This window comes from Eupeodes corollae, chromosome 2 (genome assembly GCF_945859685.1).
Source record: "Eupeodes corollae chromosome 2, idEupCoro1.1, whole genome shotgun sequence".
NCBI classification, from domain to species: domain Eukaryota; kingdom Metazoa; phylum Arthropoda; class Insecta; order Diptera; family Syrphidae; genus Eupeodes; species Eupeodes corollae.
In genome coordinates this window covers 43,108,139-43,115,109 of record NC_079148.1, presented here as the reverse complement: position 1 = coordinate 43,115,109, position 6,971 = coordinate 43,108,139, and the positions used below count along the sequence as shown (strand labels likewise).

The 6,971-nt window shown below is 29.3% G+C and overlaps 1 non-coding gene across 1 annotated transcript; it reads left to right on the top strand.

Annotated features, from left to right (window-relative positions):
• The first annotated feature begins 6,693 nt into the window (after positions 1-6,693).
• Positions 6,694-6,766, top strand: Trnar-acg (transfer RNA arginine (anticodon ACG)). Its single transcript has one exon. It is a non-coding gene; the product is annotated as a tRNA-Arg (tRNA).
• Positions 6,767-6,971: the final 205 nt, after the last annotated feature.

The window sequence follows — 6,971 nt, the reverse complement described above, 5'->3', positions numbered from 1 at the left end:
TATTGTCAACCTTATGACGTTTAACTCTATAAGGGTGATTCACAAGAAGGGGTACACAGTTAAAATATATTTGACAAATATCGTTGAAATTCGTCAAACATGCTGTCTTACACGACTTTCCATTTGAATTTTAAACATTGCGAACTTACTTTTAATGTCAATACAATTTTAAAAGTTTAAGAAATGTCCCTTATTTCTATTTTTAAAGTCTGAAGAAAACTAACGTTTTTATTAAAATACTCCTGTAATTATTCTATTTTATTAACTTCCCATAGGAAGTTATTGTAATGGGTCCGATTTGTCAAATTGAAAATTTTGACATTTGTCGACGTTTCAAGGTCCCTAGAGTCGAAATAAAAGATTTTTAGAAAGATGTCTGTGCGTGCGTGTATACGTACGTTCGTACGTCCGTACGTTCGCGACGTTTTTTCGTCCTCCATAGCTCAAGAACCAGAAGAGATATCGATTTCAAATAAATTTTGTTATATAGATAAAAAGGCAGAAAGATGCAGAAAGGGCTCTCAAGAAAATAGCGTGGGTGGTTTTTTTTACCATAGCAGTTTAAAAAAAAGGTGAAAATTTTGGTTAACCCTAAATATCTTACGAACCAAAAACGCTAGAGACTTGAATTAAATTTTATATAATATATTGTAACGTGATCCCAAACAGGTTTATTTTTTGAAAAAAATCAATATAACGGTTTTTTTAAAAATCAATAAAACTGACAAAAAAATTTGTCACCTCCAAAATTTTACGACTGAAATATGATTTCATCTTTAAAACAATTTTGTGCAACGAAAAATAATGTATGTATTTGACATCTGATAAAATTTTGAGAAAAATCTAATTGGTAGTTTTTTTTTATAAAAAATAAAAATCTAAAAAAAGACATTACTAAAAGTTCGTAAAAATTGAATATCGATTCAAATATCTTTTCAAAAACTTGAAATTTAGGCTTCAAGCTTATTTTATCTTATAAGAAATATTGTTTTCAACATTTTGAAAAGTGTTGAGAAAAATCGAATTGACAGTTTTTTTACAAAAAATAAAAACCTAAAAAAAAAATTATAAAAGTTGGTAAAAATTGATTTTCGACTCAAATATCTTTTCAAAACTTTGAAATATTGGCTTTAATTTAATTTTATATTTCAAAAAATCTTGTTGTCAACATTCAGTTAAGGTTTGAAAAAATCGAATTGTTAGTTTTTGTACAAAAAATTAACAAAAGTTGGTAAAAATTGGTTTTCGACTAAAATATCTCTTTAAAAATTTAAAATATTGGCTTTAAAATAATTTTGTCTTATAAGAAATATTGTTTTCAATATTTGGTAACATTTTTAAAAAAATCGAATTGATAGTTTTTTTACAAAAAATAAAACTTTTTAAAAAAAAAAAAAACTTGGTAAAAATTTATTTTCGGCTCAAATAGCTTTTCAAAAATTAAAAACATTGGCTTCAAACTTATTTTATTTCACAGAAAATATTGTTTTCAATATTCATAATTTTAATATAAAAATTCAACAGTCCGTTTTTTCATAAAAAATAAAATCTACAAAAAATAGTACGCAAATTTGGTAAAAATTGATACGAGTACATATAGAAAAACTTTTAAGCAAGACAAATCGACAGACGGGATGGGAAGTTAACAGTGTGGGTCGCATCCCAGCCTCTTTTTTTGCTTCAGATTTGACCACCATGTGTTCACATTCTCAAACTAAAATAATTTGATTTTCATTCACTATGTTTGGCAATCCTATTATATTTGAGTCAATCAAACCATATTTGTCAAACATAATTTGAGAATGTGAACCACCCTTCAGAAAATATATAAAATTTAAGTGCAGTGTCAAAATAAATGTAAGCGTACGTCAGATATATTATTTCTGGTCAGATGTTAAAAATGAAAACAAATAAAGAAGAAATATTAACGAATACATACAATTTTAACAGAATTATGAAATTATTAAATTTGGTGTTTTTAAATAATAAAATGGAAATCAAAAACAAAGCGCGAGAAAAGAATCAACTTTATTGGTAAGCAAAATATAATGGAAAACCAGCTGATTTTGACAATTTTCACTCACATAAGCTTAAAAGATAGTATTAAATATTATTGAACGCTAATCAAAGTTAGTCAGTGCAGATATTTTCTAAATGAATACCAAAAAGCTACACTTTTTTTTCCAAAAGTAGCCGAGAGGAGATATATAGCCAATAGTAAAGTATCGTACAAATATCAAATAACTGTCAAACTTTAAAACTTTCAACGACAACAAACAACTCCCTTAACATATACATACATAGATACAAGATTTTCCAATAAGAGTTTTTATGTTGATATTTATAAAAAAACGAGTAATTTTTAAGTGAAATCAAAGAAAAGCACCATATTCTTTTTATATAATTTTCCATTGATTTTCGTAGATTTGCAGTGTTTGTCTTTCATATTTTAATAAATTCCATCTTCGTTAATATCATAAATCCATTGTTAAGCGTGAATTGTTACATTTTAAATAATGACGTATATTTACTTCCGAAGTGTCAAAACCTGATAGCTTTAAAAGTGACTGCAACAAAACGAAACATTTTATTGGAAAACTATTTGTTATTTTTAGGTTTTCCAATGAAATGACGGAAGTGTAGCTAATTTAAGGGCAGTTTATTTTGTGAAGGTGCAAACGAAATGTAACGGTACCAGATCAGCATACTGAACACTTCAAATATTTGTTAAAAGATAACGTAGGGTGACTTTGCATTATGGCAGCACGAATTTCCTTCTTATTTTGTTAACAGTTAGATAAAGGCCTTAATAGAACATTTGTTTAAATATTTAGGCGAGGAAACACCTTTAAGTCATAAAAAACATATTTTCTTTTTCGGACTTAACCCAAATTTTTGTATTTTGTTTTTTTTTTTTAGCCTAAATTAAGTTTTTTTTTAAATGATAGTACTGGAGCGTTCTAACAGCTAGGTATGTTAGGGGGCAGCATGCCCCTGATTGTTATCACTAAAGAATTTGGGGTGGGTTCAAGTTTGACTATATGCAAAGTACTTTTTGCATTTGAGCACTAAAAAAAACAATTATGGCAACACTGAACACAAATCAGGGAAGAAATGTCAAAATCAACCATTTTTGGGTGTTTTGTATGTAAGAAAGTGAACTTTAAAAAATATAATTTTAAGTAGAAAAAAGAGGCTGGGATGCGACACACACTGGTAACTTCCCATCCCGTCTGTCGATTTGTCTTGCTTAAAAGTTTGTCTATATGTACTCGTATCAATTTTTACCAAATTTGCGTACTATTTTTTGTAGATTTTATTTTTATGAAAAAACGGAAGATTGGATATTTTTATAAAAATTACTGAATATCGAAAACAATATTTTCTGTGAAATAAAATAAGTTTGAAGCCAATATTTTTAATTTTTGAAAAGCTATTTGAGTCGAAAGTAAATTTTTACCAAGTTTTAGTATTATGTTTTTAGAGTTTTATTTTTTTGTAAAAAAAACTGTCAATCCGATTTTTTTCAAAATTTTATCGAATGTTGAAAACAATATTTCTTATAAGATAAAATTAGTTTGAAGCCAATATTTCAAAGTTTTGAAAAGATATTTGAGTCGAAAATCATTTTTTACCAACTTTTGTTAATTTTTTTTCGGTTTTTAATTTTTTGTAAAAAAAAACTGTCAATTCGATTTTTTTCAAAATTTTGCTGAATGTGGACAACAATATTTTTTGAAAGATAAAAGTAAATTAAAGTCAATGGGTCGTATGCAAAAAGATGAGATCAAACTCTTTACTCACTTTTTTGAGAACTTTCTTAAGGTTGTATGCAAACAAATAATTACTGACCGAGTTAGATCTCACTTGGTGAGTTCAATCTCAGAGGGATGAGATCGATCTCAAAGCGAAAGCACATGAGTGCTTATATTGCACTCATGTCCGAATATGGAAACCTTTGACCTATCATGAGGAGTACATTAACCGTAAGGGATACTACTCCATTAATGTTCAAACTTCATGCAATGCGGAAGAAAAGTTTACAAGTGTTGAAGTTTGCTGGCCAGGATCCGTACACGACTCCCGTATTTTGAAAAACTCTTTCCTGTATAGTCACATGAATAATAATAACTTATCAGGAATACTTCTCGGTGATGAAGGTTATGGCATTACTCCATGGTTAATGACCCCGTTTAAAGAAACGAATAATGACATCAAACGTAATTTTAATGCTGTTTTGACAAAAGAAAGAGTTATTATAGAGAGATGCTTTGGACAAATCAAACAGAGTTCCTATTTTGCAATATAAAGTTCGAGTGAAGCAAGAAACCATTCCAAATTTAATAGCTTCTTGTTTTATTTTGCATAACTTCGCTAAGTATTTACACGAAGACGAAATTGTTGAAAGCAATCAAATCATTCCAACTAACGATGCCACTGAAGGTCAACCCCTTCCGACTGCAGCCCGTATTAGAAACGCCGGACAACAACGACGAGAAGAAATTTCACGTTTATTGATCACACAATAAAATTAATCCATTTAAGTTTTTCGTTTCATCAGTCTCATATCTTTCTACTGCCGAAGTGGTTTCTCTTTGAAACTTAGAAACCTGTCAAAAAATTTCATGTATAAGTTGGTTGGCAACATAATCAAAGAGATGCTCAAAACGGCATAAAATTTACCCGACGCAATTTTTGTACTGGAATTTCTGATGACGACATTTGAAGGGAGTCACTTGACCGTTTTCTTGAACTTGTTGCTGGACTGCTTGAATTGTTCTCACGAGAACCTAACGAGAGTCCACCTAAATAGAAGTAGGTACATAATTCTATACATTCTTTTGTACATATATTGCTTGAAAATTTTTACCTGGTATTTTATTCATCGTTGGATTAGTTTCTGCGCCAATTAAAACTAGTAATTCTTTTTCCCAGTCTTTTAGAATTATTTTGTTATTTCCTGTTTTTTTGACACCTATTTTATTTTTTAAACGGGACTTCATGTTTGCCACTTTTTAAGTTATTTGTTTGTCGTTGATATCAATTCCAAATTGGCTTTTATAAGATCTAATTATTTTGAGAATGGCATCACTCTTCTCTGCGTTATGAATAGGCAACTGTGATTTTTCCAACAAAATTTTATTGTTTTTAAGTTCCTTAATTCACTATTGATGCATATATCATTTTCACTTTCAGACGACATTTTTTTTTCACTCGCCTTACATGAAGAAGAATCATAACTAAGCAACAAAAAGAGCTTTGAGATCGATCTCAATTTCAACGAGTAATAGCTGTTGAGCTTGAACTCGATTTTTTGCATACAAAACTGAGTCTGAGTTCCGCCCTGCTCGATCGATCTCACCGGTGAGTTCAAGCTCGTCAGCTCAGACTCTGAGCTCTTGCTCATCTTTTAGAATATAACCCAATATCTTAAAGTATTGAAAAGATATTTGAGTCGAAAATCAATTTTTACCAACTTTTATAAAGTTTTGTTTAGGTTTTTATTTTTTATAAAAAAAGTGTCAATTCGATTTTTTTCAAAATTTTATCAGATTTCAAAAACATTATTTTTCGTTGCTCAAAATTGTTTTGGAGATGAAATCATATTTTAGTCATAAAATTTTTGGAGGTGTTAAAAATTTTTTTTTTCAGTTTTTTTGATTTGGCAATTTTCTTGAGTTCCATTTCTGCATCTTTCTGCCTTATTATCTGTATAACAAAATTTATTTTGTTATCTCTTCTGGTTCTTGAGCTATGGACGACGAAAAAACGCCGCGAACGTACGGACGTACGAAGGTACGTACACACGCAAACACAGACATCTTTCTAAAAATCTTTTTTTTCGACCTAGGGACCTTGAAACGTCTAGAAATTTCAAAATTTTCAATTTGACAAATCGGACCCATTACAATAACTTCCTATGGGAATTTAATAAATATCTCCCCCCTAATTGCTATAATTATTAATTATTTGCACATATCTATGAAATAAAAAAACTGCGTTTCGAAATCGTGCTGCGGCAATGGAAAGTAGAGCCGAAAACTTTAAACTGAAACAAAAAATTACACATGTCAAGTTTGATATTGAAGGTTCTGAGGGTTCAAGAGATTTAAAATCTTCTTTGAAGCGGATTTTCGAAGGTTTATAAAAAAAAGACATTTTTAAATTTCTAATACATATTTTTAAAAAAATGTTCAGAGCCTAAAGTGTGGTAAAAATCAAATTATTGAAGGGTATGTATTTTTCACATTAACAAAGAAAACTTTTAAAACCAATGAAAAGAGTGCTTATACGCCCAAGTGTACACTTTAAATTCTCTATGTATAAATTTACAGAAGAGACAATGTTACCTTCCTTAATATTCAACTTAAAATTAAGTTGTCATGCTTTGTTCATAAATCTACCCTTTCTAACTCTCAAATATGGCAAAACTAGTTTTTGAAAGAGTCTTATTGGCATTTAATAAGTTTTAATTTCCCCCTCTCATGATTAAATGATGTGCCACGACATCTTATACATTTTAAATCATTCAACGTGTAATTTAAAACATGTAGCTCTATACCTTATAGCACAAAATTAACATAACATTAATCTAAAAAATCTACTAAAAACACGTGGATGAGTCAAATTGCGTCTATAATGTGAAAAATTATGTCGTGATTCAGATATTCATATTGGTATCAATTTTTATGTGGTCCTGTGGCGCAATGGATAACGCGTCTGACTACGGATCAGAAGATTCCAGGTTCGACTCCTGGCAGGATCGAGTTTCTTTTTTCTTTTTTTTTCTTTCATTTGTTAAATTTTAAAATGAAATACTAAATGAAACCCAAATCCAATCATCATACAAAATGTTTTGATTGTAAACTTCTGTTCCATGACCTGATAGTTTTTATTTTATTTAACTTTCAATAAAAGACTGCGACTATCAGATAGAAAAATGTCTAAAAGAATACTTTTTAATCACACTC